The 15,329-nt window shown below is 36.2% G+C and overlaps 1 long non-coding RNA gene across 2 annotated transcripts; it reads right to left on the reverse strand.

Annotated features, from left to right (window-relative positions):
• Positions 1–697: 697 nt before the first annotated feature.
• LOC141626342 (uncharacterized) lies at positions 698–10,463 on the reverse strand. Of its 2 annotated transcripts, none has more exons than XR_012535938.1 (11): positions 9,906–10,463; positions 5,949–7,088; positions 5,725–5,838; positions 5,562–5,642; positions 5,402–5,482; positions 5,261–5,311; positions 4,557–4,612; positions 4,331–4,414; positions 2,103–2,176; positions 1,245–1,322; positions 698–1,157 (listed from the first exon to the last, which is right to left on the reverse strand). It is a non-coding gene; the product is annotated as an uncharacterized LOC141626342 (long non-coding RNA). The 2 variants fall into 2 exon arrangements; XR_012535937.1 differs by having other exon boundaries at positions 4,495–4,612.
• Between the last annotated feature and the right edge of the window lie 4,866 nt (positions 10,464–15,329).

Here is a 15,329-nt window from a genome sequence, read left to right on the forward strand (position 1 = left end):
GGTAAAGTCATAATAAAGGCATGATGATATAGGCTAGATAGGATTAAGATGAGACAAAGTGAGGCACGATCATACAGGCTAGATAGGATTAAGATGAGACAAAGTGAGGAATGCGTAAGGAGTAAAACGTAGGGTTTGTCGAGTAGTCATATGTTACTATCCGCTACACCCAAAAATTAACTGCTAGTTTTATTTTCAATCCAACTTCCTGTACAACTGTTTTTGGGCTATTTAACCCTGAAAATTTTCCTTCTTATACTTGAAAGTGTGCACCCGTTACAAAATTCCAAAAGTTGACAAGATATGCCTGGACTATTTTGTGTTTAGATTAGAGAGACTGTCTATCTTCTTTAATATCTGCCCCATATTTTTTCAAAAAGCAGCAGCAGTGGCAACGACGTGCCGAGATTTTCATAACAAAATCAATAAGCACCAACCATTTACATATATTTTGAAATTGCAGTAGCTTTATAGCTCCAAACAGATCAATGTAGCAAATGATGAATTAACACGTTAGACATGTACCATACACACAATGCATATGAAGCATGTTTCTCCATAGTTACTAACATTTATTTAGAGAACCTTTACCCCTGAAAACAATTATGGATTACGATTTGTTACTGGTAGAAGCAGACCCTTAAAATGATTATAGGTGTCTCACAAGACCACAAATACACTCAACCCTGACTCTACTCTTGCGCCTTAGCCTATCTGAGTAGTGAGAACAACATTTCCATCAAAACAGGTTACCTTAAGCCTTAGTTATCCTTTGTGAATCTTCAAAGGTCTCTTGTAAGGCGGAGGTTTTACATTGAATACTGATAGTGAGACATAGGAATACGTCCCTTTCTACGAGAATTTACATATGTTGACATAAAAGGTTCGGATCTTGTAATAGAAAAAAAATCAGTAAAGCGGTTAAAACAACCTCTAGAATTACGTGTTCCCTAAGATACATTCCCATTTTAAAAAGGGCTTCTTAAAAGATGCAATACGAATAACTACCTTCATCTCCTCGATCTTCTCCTGTTTATTTGAGTTATAGTCCTTCAACTTCGGGGATGCACTCCCACTCTTAAAGTGACACAGTATTCGAACATCACCCAAAACGCCCGCCTTGTCAGGTTCAACGTACTGGGCCTGATTCTATAAACCTAGGCACGATTTAAAAACAGTGGTCACATACAATACATATGCACCTCGACTTACACGTACATTCTAGGGATAAAAGGAAAGTTTACTTGTCACCAAGGCTGTCCCCAAGTGTCTTCTCCTAACAAGCTTTGGATCTAGAAGGTCAACAAGAATCGGATCTCCCTCTGTGACGAGGAAAGCATTCAAATTTAGTGAAAAGAACGTATGAGTTTCTCAAATGAACAGTCGAATACAAACAAAATCATGCTACCAGTAATAGTAAATTAGTGCATTAATTCACGTTGGCACGGTGATAACGACAAGGTGAATGAGAGGGAGCGGGATACAAAGTAAAATTTAATGCGAGTAGCCGAGAACATTTTTTAGCAGCAAAATATGATCCATAAAGTTGCTAATGAATGTGTCGCATCAGGGGCGGGCGCTGCATGTGGATATCACGAGAACTTTTACTGAATCTAGCTAGTAGCGCCTTTATAACCTTATTTTTGGTTCCCTTTTTAATGATTTTTGCTTGAACAAATAAGTCAATCCATATCTTACACTCAAATTGACACATCTGCAAACCTACCAATATATAGAACTACATCCTTACTTGTAGTTCGTGGTGGCGCCACGGCCATTACTAAGGGCTGTAGATGAATAACTACAAGCTCCGTAAAACCCGAAATATTAGCACAAACACTAGGTCATGCCATAAACAAAGGCTTGAAAGCAATGACCAAATCAGTGGCACAATACAAACAGTTCTAATAACACCATCAATAAGTGATGTGGAGTATTAATCCACAACCTAAAGGCCTGTGTCTATTGTCAGAAACGTCAATACCTATCTAAGTCCGGAGCAATTAAGTGTTAAAACGTAAATATAAGCCTTAGAAAATGTTCAAGTTCTAGAAGACAAGCAAAGAGCCAGTAAAATAAGGAAAGGTGGAGGAAACGATTACCTGCAACTCTGCAAGGCTCTTATTGTTGTCGTCCGACCACTTAATTAACAAAGGAGTTGCTACTGAGGTGAAACCTGAAATTATCGTGGCGTATTACCACGAAAGTTAGTAGTACGCTAAATCTATCACGCATAAAACAACGGAAAAATAATGCCCCTGTCACAAACATATGTTTACTTTGAACATGGCACCGACACAAGCACAGACTACTCATCACGACCGAGAGGCGTCTCAATAAGGTCTTCCATTATGCCTGGCATCACAATAGTTGAATACAGGCGACATATGAGAGTAGCTACCAGAGTACCAGGTTTAAATCAAACGACACAACAAGAAGACATATGGAGATAGAAAGCGAGGGGTTTTGCCTAGATTTAGCTCCTGAATTTAGAGAAAACAAAGATAAGGTAGAAGAAGCATAATGAAAGGTTGCTAAAAAAGGGGAACACTGAAAATTATAGTAAAGTGAAGGCAATTGTCAGTTCTACAAACTAATTAGATAGTCCTAGAAAAAATGGAGTACAAGAGGCAGTATAAGAGTTTAGTGACGCCAACATTATGATACTAATCCTAAGCTACAATGCCAACACTCTTGCAATGCTCCGCAATAGCTGACTTTAGGAGAATTTTAACAAAATCTTTAACATAGACTACACCATACGAAATCACACATTGATAACAAGAGCTATTGCCCAACCAAAGCTCACACAGACCGACAATATCTATCATGCATTTTTTCCCCTTCTTTTTAGTATAGTACCAAAGCAGAAGCAATTCCTTCTGAACACTCAAATTTTGTACTGATATCATTTCTTGACGATCTCCTACCTAACACCGAGCAATTCTTACTGCTATCGTTTTACTTTAATTCTTTAAATTAATTCCTTTCAAGGAAGTGATGTCAAAACCCAATTTTATTCCAGAAATTATCCCCAACTCTAGTAAAAACTAAAAAACCCAAACTTAAATGTAAACCAATAGGCGGAGCTGAAATATAGATAAAAGAGTTCGGCGTATTTATGACAGATTAAAGTTTACAAACATACTTATTGTAACTAACATTAAGTGAACTGTACAATATTGAAATGGGTTTGCAAAGGACAATAGGGAAAAGAATTCCGCAAATGAAATTGGTTAGCAATGACGTGCTCATCAAAATAAAATTTGAAAAATTAAGGATAATGTCGGGGTCGCCTAACTCTCTAACAAACCTAACGATGAACCATATATGAATACCAAGAGCTTGCAGGGAAAGTTTAGTGTCATAGGTGGCAATTAACAAATGCCATCAAAACACAACCAAGATATGAATAGCAGAGAGGTGCCACAACTACTGACGTCACTATAACCTAATTAAAGACTTTTACAAAGAATGACCCAACTGTATCGCCAAGTTGCCCATATGGAAGGCAGATCGTTGAGTGAACCCCATTAGGGAATTTATGCAAGTTTAACAATGAAAACTTTAGCAGCCAATTGGGCTACCACATTCCGAAACTCCAACTTCTGCCACTAACTTCAACATGAAAACAATGAACACTCCCATCATCACCCAAACCAAGATGAATCAATTCAACCACCCATCTTTTAAGCACCTTTAGTAGATCACAAATTATAGAATACAACCGTCTTACAACATGATACAGTACTTTTAGTAATAATTGAGTGTTTTCATACATAAAAGAACCGTCTTACAGGTATTACACAATAAATTTCTCTTATTAGTAGATTGTACACCAAAGCTGAAATCTTTTTTAAAAATCAAAAAATTTTCACCAAAAGTTATGATCTGTCCTCAATAACCAATTAAGATATTTCCCACTTCACTAAATTTGAGTTAACTAAAACCATACTTCCCATGTCTAGATCAGTTGTTTACCATTTATATTCTTTGTGAGACTTATTTTAATCAAGAGTACGCAAATAATTGGGCCGAAGGAAATAATAAACTAATCACAGATCTAATTTATCACACCAAAGAAGATCTAAACACTAAACAGTTTCAAAGGAATTCGGATCAGGTATGATGATAATCTTAGCCATAGTATGACATGTAAATGAAGAAGAGAAAAAGTAGAATGTAAAACAAAAGGAAATGGAAATCAGTGACAAAAAATAGAAAGGTTATTGGGGGTGTAAAAGTAACAAAAAAGGCAACGGAAATAGCAAAACCAATCAACACTTGCCAAAACGGAAAAAAACAGAGATTAGACCAACGAAATAAGCACCTGTGTTTTAGCGTCGCTTATGATATTGCCGGTAGGCACGAGCTGGAAGCATCAAATAGCCGCTTTCCTATGGTTGTGCCGAATCTGCAATGTTCACCATATTAAAAACAGCCTGAAAAAGAGTAGTGCAAATTGCATAAAAGCGATGCACAACAATGCAACACCTAATCACCGTCCAGCACAAATGTCTATGACTGCTTCTAGAAGTAAATGCCAAATCGCCCACCTTTTTACAGAATTAAAAGCAGCTCGAGCCCCAGGATCATGCTCACAACTCCAGCTCTAGGAAACAATAAACCCAACCCAGAAATCAAAAACAATAATCAATAAGAAGGAGGATAAATGATAATGGAAATACGTAAAAAAAAATTAACAAATTAACAACTTGAATGAAAACAGATCTCACGCAAGGGTAATGCTCTCACTGTAAGAATACACTAAGTCTGAACACTCACTACCAATGAGGCAGGCCTTGACCAATTGTATTAGTATTGCCAAACAACTATCCCGTTCTATAATACAGAAGCAGGCTGCAGTCTTCCTGAAACACCCAAACTATCTCTCGTGCTGTTGCTTAAAGCGACGAAAAACTCTCTATATATAGCAGGCAAAAGAAACATAAACTAAACACAAAATTCCAATAAACCCCACTCCCACAACAAACAAACACCAACGGAAGAATAACAGTAAAATAAGTACAAATCCAATCCAAGGAAACCCTAGAATAATAACAGACTCGAGATAAATCCTAACATATTACACAACCAACATCTCTTTAAAACCCACATAATTCTCAACACGCCACCCTAACAGACTCAAGAAGTAAGCTAAAGAAGCCCTAAAACCAAAACATAAAAGCAACTAAGAGCCTAAGACCACATTCATTAACCAAGCTGCAACATAAATCGAAAAGGGACATGTAGATGATACCTATGCAGGAGAAATTAAATGACCGTATCTACAATCCCGTTTGAAAAAAACCTGACATGAAACAAAAAAGTACTCGGATGATTGATTAAAAATCCTGTAACATATCACAAGATATATCACAACTAAAATACAGAGCCTCACCTCTAGAGTAAGCAATGATCACCTGTGAGCCTATGACATCCGCACCGCCTTTGAGTCCATCATTCAAAACGATTCTTGTAACTATAAGAGAAATCCTTTAAAAGGAGAATTAAACACTTAGAACAACACCTCATAATTAAGAAACGAACAGAAATGGTACCCGGGTATTGCAACAGCCAGTAGGATTGGCAATCATAGCCGAGCGAAAAATACAAGTAGGTAACCCCAAACCGCGCTGTGTCTGCAATAGTAAGCAGATGTAAGCGCAAGCCGAGGAAGGTGATGTAAAGGAAATAGGGGAGCAAACAAAAAGGTTCTCATACAGTAACAGACGAAGAAACTAAATGATCACATTCAGCGACGTGCCAACATAGACAGCTAAGGGTTCGAATCCACCACAGATGAGCAGGTGCTTAAAGCTTAGATGCCATGAGTACCTGTAGACACAATATCAGATTAGCACAACCACTGCACAGCAGTTTAAGACGCAATGACTGTGCTGCAACAAAAATCAAAGCATAACCAGAATCAACAAAAACTAACATACCATTCAAAACCAAATGACCTATCGGTGATACTTGCAATCCCCCAAAACCAAACGGCAGCCACATTTCTCAACACCTAAAATCACCTAAGGCAGTGCATGAACTCCAACTCACCCGGCCAACTGCAGCCCTAGGCTCATGTCCTTTGCACACTCAAGCACCAGTAACAACAACAACAACAACATTACCCCAGTGCCTCAATGGCTCCCGCAAATTGCGGGGTAAGGGGGGGTCGGATGTACGCAGCCTTACCCTTGTGTTAGCAACACAAAGAGGCTGTTTCCGAAAAAATGTAATTCAAAATAAGTGGTACTCTTGTCACAGTGGTATGTGGGTGAGCTCCCTAGATAATTAATGACCATAAAACACATATATCCAAGGCATCAACAGTCCTATTCACTCCCTGAACTTGGGGAAGATGATAAGTAGACTGACACTACACTTGTCGCAGTTGTTTCAAACAATGAACCGAGCTATCCACAAACGGTCCACATAGTAGCAATGCTACCCTTAATAAACCACCACCATAATCATCATAACTCAACTTAAGGCAACTTAAGTAACTGATGTTCTGACATCTTTGATACACAATCCCTTACATAGTTGTAGCAATAACAGTTATACGACATTCGACCAAACCTATATGCAATTAACAAACATACAAAATCACACAATGAAAACAAATGTAAAGTCGGCAATGAGGGAAACCTAACCAGACTCTTCTACGACGGAAATATATCCAAGCTTGTGCCTGTCAAATCAATGAGCCTACTTTCTTAGTGAATACCCATTTTTTATAACAAGAAAGCCAGAAACCATAATAATGCACTAATGCCTGCATACCTGATATATGCTTCATCCCAAATAATAAACTTCATGTTCGAACATGTAAACAATTAATTAATACTCATTAAAAAGTAGTCGAAATTCAACATATTACGCGCACTACTACAAGCACGAAATTATAACTCAAAATTACAGAAAAAGGCATGTATGAATAGATTTGCTAAAAAGGAGAAACAAATAAAATGAGAATGAACATGAACTCATAATACCATTGCTAATTTTAGAGGAAATGAGCTTATTGACGAAGTGAATTGCATAACCATGGACCGACACCAATGTTTACCAAGTGATCCACCCTATAGCAGTAAGAACCAACAGAAAGTTAACAATGAGGCACTTCAATCAACCCACTAACAATACTAAATTTAAAAAGAACAACAATAACCCACGAAAACTAAGCAAAGACCAATTTTAATCAAACCTGAGATTCATAAGTTTGCAAATATATCGGCGTATCAACACACAGGCAATCTAAATAATAAAAAGAAATGCAAATTGGCGAGTGAAAGATTGAGCAAAAAATAGCAAATACCACACAAAACTAAGCTTCCAACGTTCCACTAACACGTACGATGAAACCAAAATATCAAAATGACTATAAAATCAAAACAATCAGAAAGTATACCCAAAATTAGGTGAACCAATACCGCGACTGTGACTGAAATCGAGATGTTATAATATCTCAGCCGACTTGTTTGATTCTTAAACCCAAATTATACAGTAAATACTGAGTAGTAGTCAGCGTCTACAACACACAGGTAAATTGATAATAGTAAAATCTTGGTGTCAAATATCACCCAACAAATCAAATGATACATTCCCCATATGTACAGACCTTTCAATATTTCGGACTTCCATTTCGGATTTAACTGATACATTTTCATATTACTGCCCGGATATAATCCAACTCCGCCAAATCAAATGAAACTAAGAAATTAACGCCTGTCAACGGCCAGTTGCCTTTGCAATGTACGAGTAATGCGGAATTATATGTTATGGCAATGTGATTCCATGGATAAAAGTACATAATGTCCAGCAGATTGCAAGGTGATTGTTATTCACGTCAACTCAACGGCCATTTAACTATAAACAACGAGATAAAACGGAAATAGAAAAAAAGATGTTGAGAAATTCAGCACATATTTCCCGCCCCCAGGCTCCCCATCATTGACAATACCATGACCCTTGATCGCATATACACAAGATATCGCCATAGCAAAAGAAGAAAACGACAATGGAAATAGCAAACCAATCAGTAATCGCAAAAAACAAAAAGTAGAAATGAGGGTATGGTACCAATCGCAATAGTAATAATAATACACTAATAATAATAACAAGAAGAACAACAACCATTAATAGTAATAATAATACCAATCTCACCACTAATAATAATAGCACCAAAAAGCCGATGTCGGCAATAACAGTACAACAATCAAACTCCATTTGAAAAACCTAATTTACAATTTACAAATCCTAATTTCTAAACAAAACTATGATGGCGGAGCTCACAGATTAGTCTGAAATAATCAACAAAGAATAAAAATTGGGATAAATACCTAGGTTTTGCGGAGAGGGCTGGATAGAGATGTGAGAAGCAAGAGACCGATGAGAATGAGTGGAGTAGATAGAAAGAATAGGAAAAGGTGTGGCTGTGAGTGAAAGAGAGAATGGAAGGATAAGATCTAATGGGACAAATCAACGGTAGAAAGGGAACTTGGCTGTGCACTATTCATCGCTCAGTGCATCCAAGTTCTCTCTTTTAAAGAGGTAGGGATAAATACCTAGGTTTTGCGGAGAGGGCTGAATAGAGATGTGAGAAGCAAGAGACCGATGAAAATGAGTGGAGTAGATAGAAAGAATAGGAAAAGGTGTGGCTATGAGTGATAGAGAGAATGGAAGGATAAGATCTAATGGGACAAATCAACGGTAGAAAGAAAACTTGGCTGTGCACTATTCATTGCTACAGTGCAACCAAGATATATTATCGTTATTTTGAGTTATGCCCTTTGTTTTACCATGCTTTTTTTTTTTTGAAGTTTTCTTTTTTCATGCAGAGGTTATAATAATTGATCGTAAGACAACAAAAGTATAATAAGATAGATGATCGTCGTAGCGGTTTTAATCGTCATCTTACCCGTGAGCACAATCACTAGCGCCATACAAAGGTTTTGTGTTTATAGTCGTACACATGTAAGTATTGACCATAAGACAACAAAAGTAAACTAACAACTTTGATAACATTTTTTTGTAGGAAAGTACAGTTGAGATCAACACACGATGATAAGGGCATGGATGGAGAAGATGTTATGGTTGATGATATGATGGTGGTCATACCTACGATGGAGGAATACTTTTTAGTTTGATATTTACCAAAACATGTTTTCCTTTACATGGTTAATGAACTTTCTTTAAATTCACACATCAATAAGTAATTCTTTCGTGACTTATGTAGGTTATGCACCGAGTTGAATAAAAACATAGCGGTGATGACTTTTCGAGTATTATCAATTATCAAAGAGTCCAATATTTGGTAACTTTCTAAAATTTAATTAAATTATCATCTAGATATAATACTCTCAAAATATTGTATATGTATACAGAGTATTACTTAATCTTTTTCCTCTTTGAAATCTATATATGCTTATATGCTCCTAAAACATCCGAAGTTTTGATGTGTGAGACCTTTTTATGATAGACTTTTCATAGATGTGTAATGATATATGTTTTGTTCCGAATAGATGTTTTTAATTTTAGTGTGTATTATTTTAGTGTGTAATGGAGCATTGCCCAGTGGAGCAAATTTTTAGAAGCGGGTACCTGATATCGACCCAACCTGCTGTTGGTGTGGGAGAGAGGTCGAGAAGGACGCACATGCACTAATCCATTACCCTCTGGTCCATGCTGTTTGGGCAGTTGTGGGTGTAGGGGTTGAGGAGAACTGGGAAATATGCCAGAGGATGACAGATTGGACAACGAGGGTCTTAGAAGGACAAGACAAGATGCTTATTTATAAAATTATAATGGTAGCATGAGAGTTGTGGAATGATAGAAACAAAATCTTTCATGGAGATAGCTTTGAACCGTGGCTGCTTTGCGAGTGAGCATAGAAGTACCTTGAAGCCTATAGAGCTGCAAACTTGGAGCCAAAGAGCAAATTACTGGAAGCAAGGAGGCTGGCAACACGAAGTGGAGACCTCCGGACACATGATTTTGGAAAGTTAATGTAGATGCGAGAATTTTGGGGTCAACAGTTAGCGGCTTGGGGGTGGTGATCAGGGATGAGCACGGTCATGTGGGCAGAGCTGCGGTACAACAGGTTCATCAATATTGGGAGCCATGTATAGCGGAGGCGAAAGCGGCTTTGTCCGGTCTTCAGGTTGCACGACAGATGAGGATTGATAAGGTGGTCCGATTGATAAAAAAAAATGGTCCTTGAATCTGATTCTTTACAACTCGTGACGCTCCTCCATAATCGCAATACTCCAGCGTCTTATATGGGCAACATGGTTAGAGACATTCTGTCTCTTGCTAAGAATTTTGAGGTTGTTTGTTTTGATTTTGTTAGGAGTGGGAATCGAGTGTCGCACTGTTTGGCTCACTAGTTTCTTATTGATTATTCGCCGTGTATTTGGGTCGATATAGTTCTGGATTGTATTGGTGATGTTGTTGCTGCTGATTTCATATCAGCCTTTGATTGATTAATAATATTACCTGTTCCCCTTCCAAAAAAAAGAAATTAATTCATTGCATACACGACTTTTCAATAATTTGTGTTTGTGGTCCTATCCCCTATTGTCATCGGAGTAACAATCTAATTTTTTCTTTCTATTTCAAAGCTCAGATCACTCTAATGCATTCTCAACTCAATAGAGTTATATCTTTAAATTTCTATTCATCTTATATGTGTTATCTTTTCTGTATGTATGTATATTTATGTGACGAGATTAAGTTTTTACCATCATAATTATACAAACAATAAGTCTCATACGAGACCGTCTCTCACTACACAAAAAGCTAATTAAAAGAAAAAGATAAAATTAATTAAAAAGATAAAATTAAATTAAATAAAAAAAGATAACTAACTCTTATGAGAGAGGTCTCTCACTATCATTAATGAGAGACCGTCTCTCTTTAGAATTTGTATTCTACAAATGCAAAACAAGTGTTTTAGAAAAATTACATACACCCTTCATCCTATTTTTATTATCCCTCTCTTCTAATTCTTTTTATTTCAATGGATAAAGTAGATTTTTTTATCACTTTTTCTTTAATCCTACTAAAATAGAAAGGGGCAGTAAAATTAAGATGGAGAGTTATAGGTTTAAATAAGGAGAAACTAACACAATTAATTATTAGAACAATTCTACCGTCTTTTAGTAAGAGATCCTCTATTTTATAAAACAAAAAACGTCCAAACAAATGTAGAAATTTTTATTAATTTAAGAATTCTACTAAAGCTACACAAGTGTAGAACTACGCAAAAATTACTTCATAAAATGAGTAACATGATGTAAAGTAGCTTATTTAACTTTTTTTAGTCAATACAGAGTATATTAAAACAGATCCGTGCATCGTACGAGCATTAAATCTAGTCTATATTAATAAAGGAAACTTTTTCGAGCGATTACATAAACTCCAGCTTTTATGAACTACCTAATTATTATTATTATTGTTATTGTTATTGTTATTATTATTATTATTGTTATTATTATTATTATTATTATTATTATTATTATAATAATATAAACAACAATAATATTTGGAATATGAAAAGAACTATGTCCGTAAACCATGAAATTCATATCAATAAACAATAACCAATCAAAAACAAACAAGAGTCCAATTCGAACAATGCTGTAAGGCCCGTAACACAATGAATGAAAGACTATATATATACTCCCTCCAAGTTCCTGGGGAAAAAAGAATGGAAAGAATGAATAAAATAGTGTAAGTTGTGAAGTTTATAGGAGAGAAAAAATAATAAAGAATGAATAAAGTAGTGAAATTTTTTGATTTTTTATGAGAGAGAAAATAATAAAGAATTAATAAAATTAAACTTATCAAAAAAGGAAAGAGGGAAGATAATCAAACTAGTGTAAAAAAGAAAAGAGGGAAGATAATAGAAAATTGGAGGGAGTATCTTGCATGTAGAGATCAGATCCCACCTCTTATTTAGACCGGTCCGGATTCTCTCTATTACTCGAAAAGAAATGGATCTCCATTACTTTTGAACGGTTCAAATTGAATCTTGGGACGATCTAGTGGTTGTAATTATTTCATAAAAGTAATGTTTTAATGAATGGAGAGAGAAAATATATTAGAATAAGAGTGTATTAGAGATGGTAATGGAGAGAAAGTAATGGAGAGGATCCAAATTGTATTTAGACTTCAGTTTTGTGATTTCTTATTTAACTCCCTCCTCCTTTCTTTTTACATAGAATGTGTATATTAAACTTGGCAAATTTGCATAGAAACATGTATCATGTTATGGAGTCCGTTTTTGAAATAATGCTCAAAAATAAAAGAATTGTCGTTTTGGGTCGGTTTTGAAAACATTTATCGAAATGGTGTCCACGTAGGCTCGGTTTTGACGAGCCTGTATGGGGCTTAAACACGCCATACGTATTGGCGTGTTTAGTTCAATGAACACGCCATTACATATGGCGTGTTTAGGCAGTCTGAAATTCTACCCCCAATCCAGTAGCTGAATAATGTAAGGAAAGGAAACACGCCATTACGTATGGCGTGTCTTAAGATGGAAACACGCCATTACGTATGGCGTGTTTTAGCAGCTACATTTTTAGCCCAAGTCCAGTAGCTGGCAAAATCTCAAATATTAAACACGCCATACGTAATGGCGTGTCTTGCTCTTGAAACCCGTCATTAGCTATGGCGTGTTTAGCCAGTTTTTTTTTTTTTTCATTGCTGCACAAATTTCCTTCGTTCTCGTATCTTTCCTTTGCCAAAACAGAAAACCAAACTCAACAATGCTCAACAATGCTCAACAATGCAAAGGACAACACAAACCATTGCCTATTATAAATAAAAACCGAGTTTACACACCACATAAGTTTCGCACAAGGGGATTAAATTCTAAGTTTTACAACTAAAATGTCAAACAAACTAACCATCTAAAATGTCAAACAAACCATTAATCCTCTAACTATTACATCAAGTCCTCAAGTCTTCTTCTTGCTTTTTCCTCGAATGCGACTCCAAAACCCTTTCTTAGGCTCCGGGGTACCTTGTTCATTGACGGGTGACATTGAAGACATGGAAAGCATTGAAGACATGGCCGGCATTGAAGACATGGAAGGCATGGAAGACATAGAGTGTCTAGCCGGCATGGATGACTTAGAGCGTCTATTCCTCCTTGTGTATTGAACCAATGGTGCATCGTCATCCACATTCATTGAGTCGAGGGACTCTTGAACCATTGGTGAACTTTCTTCCCTTGGTTCTACGGTTGGTTGAAGGAGATGGGAATAGCCTACATGTTCAAGCGATTGAGAGGAGTAGTCCCGTAGGTGTGAAACCATTCTCCGGAAATGAGGAGGCACCTCAAGAGGCATTTGTCGAAGCTCCTTATCACATGTATTATGGACATTGATGAAACCTTGCACCTAAAACAAAATAAGTAGTATAAGCTAATCACATTTTATGATATATTGGTTAAGAATTTTAAGACAAGTATATTAAGTGTACTTACAAGATATTGTGTGGCTCCAAATGGTGCTTGATAAGTAGCTTGTGGGGGAAAAGGGTTCAAGCGAAGAATAGTGCGATCCCGGTACCAAACCATGTAAGGGTCGTAGTAGCTCATTTCAATATCATCCTCTTCACCACGGAACCGAAAATCACTCCTCCTAACCCAATTTGATATGTAGGGTTGATGTTTTTCCATCCAATTCCGTGAAGAGGCACCTCTTTTGTCTACTTTGTGCAAGTTTGGTTCGGTATTAGAGTTTAACGGGATAATTTGTTTCCACCCAAATTGACGAGCTACCCTATTTGGAAAATGCCACTCAACAATGTCGAAACAAATCATAGGTGCCATCACTGTCCAATCGTCGGAGGTTTGTTGAGGTTTGTTCTATCGCACTTGGTGTTTGTGAGGCGAAGATGATGAATGTTTTGTTTAATTTGGTAGAAAGGGACGGATATACTAAAAAAAAAAAAAATCTGCCTAAACACGCCATACGTATTGGCGTGTTTCTCTCTTAAGACACGCCATTACGTATGGCGTGTTCTATTTTCTTCCATTATGGCAGCTACTGGACTTGGCTAAGAATTTTGGGCTGCTAAAACACGCCATACGTAATGGCGTGTTTCCATCTTAAGACACGCCATACATAATGGCGTGTTCTATTTCTTTCCTTATGTTGCTACTGGATTGGGGGTAGAATTTCAGACTGCCTAAACACGCCATATGTAATGGCGTGTTCATTGAATTAAACACGCCAATACGTATGGCGTGTTTAAGCCCCATACAGGCTCATCAAAACCGAGCCTACGTGGACACCATTTCGATAAATGTTTTCAAAACCGACCCAAAACGACAATTCTTTTATTTTTGAGCATTATTTCAAAAACGGACTCCATGTTATGTTGATGAGTATATTGTTTCTGCTTTTTGAAACCATTAATATAGAGTTATCATCTTTTACACTAATAATATACAGTAATTAGACTATATAACCAGTTGTATTGGTTGTATAAAACATAACCCGAGCTTTATAATGTGTTTACTTGAGCTTACATTTATAGATTACGAGCTTTCTTTGTAAGAATCTCAACTCTATTATAAAAATATTAAACTTTAAAAAATATAATGAAACTCAAAAATAATATATATGAGCTCAATTAGATTTTAATTTTTGACATTAAAAAATTAAAATATAAATCAAAAATTATAAGAGTTCGAAAAAAATACACATAAGGTCAGTTAAATTGGTTATGGTTGTACAATGCTTTTGTACAACTTATTGACGTATGTTATGGTCGAATTTATGGATGAAAAATCATCAAACAGTTATTCCAAGGTATACATTTTCTTATAAAAAGATAATTTGGTGATTTTATATGAAATTTTACTTTTGGTTAATATAAAATTTTAGTTCACCAAATACAATTGTAGTTATCTTCTAATTTATTCAGTTTTGCTATGTTGTTGATTGTATATGAATTATAGTTTTGTTAATACAGTCTTCATGTAAAATGTATTTTTGTAAAAGTTGGTTGGTAATTGTATATTTGTATATGAATTATAATTGTTGATTGTACAATCTCCGTGAAAAATTAGAAGGTAAATTTTGATAAAAGATCACATTAGAAGCATTAGGCAAGACCTTTGATATTGAGGTGGATGGACTCCGTATACTTTCACACTTGTAGAAACTAGTCGGTTGCACCGCGCACCGATGCGCGCGACCCCCCAAGATATTTTAACCTTTGACGTTTCATGTATATGTTAGCGTATTTTTAAAGGAGAGACGGAAGCATTACAAAATCAAATACCCTATTATTATTCGTGCACG

This window comes from Silene latifolia, chromosome Y (assembly GCF_048544455.1).
Source record: "Silene latifolia isolate original U9 population chromosome Y, ASM4854445v1, whole genome shotgun sequence".
Lineage (NCBI taxonomy): Eukaryota > Viridiplantae > Streptophyta > Magnoliopsida > Caryophyllales > Caryophyllaceae > Silene > Silene latifolia.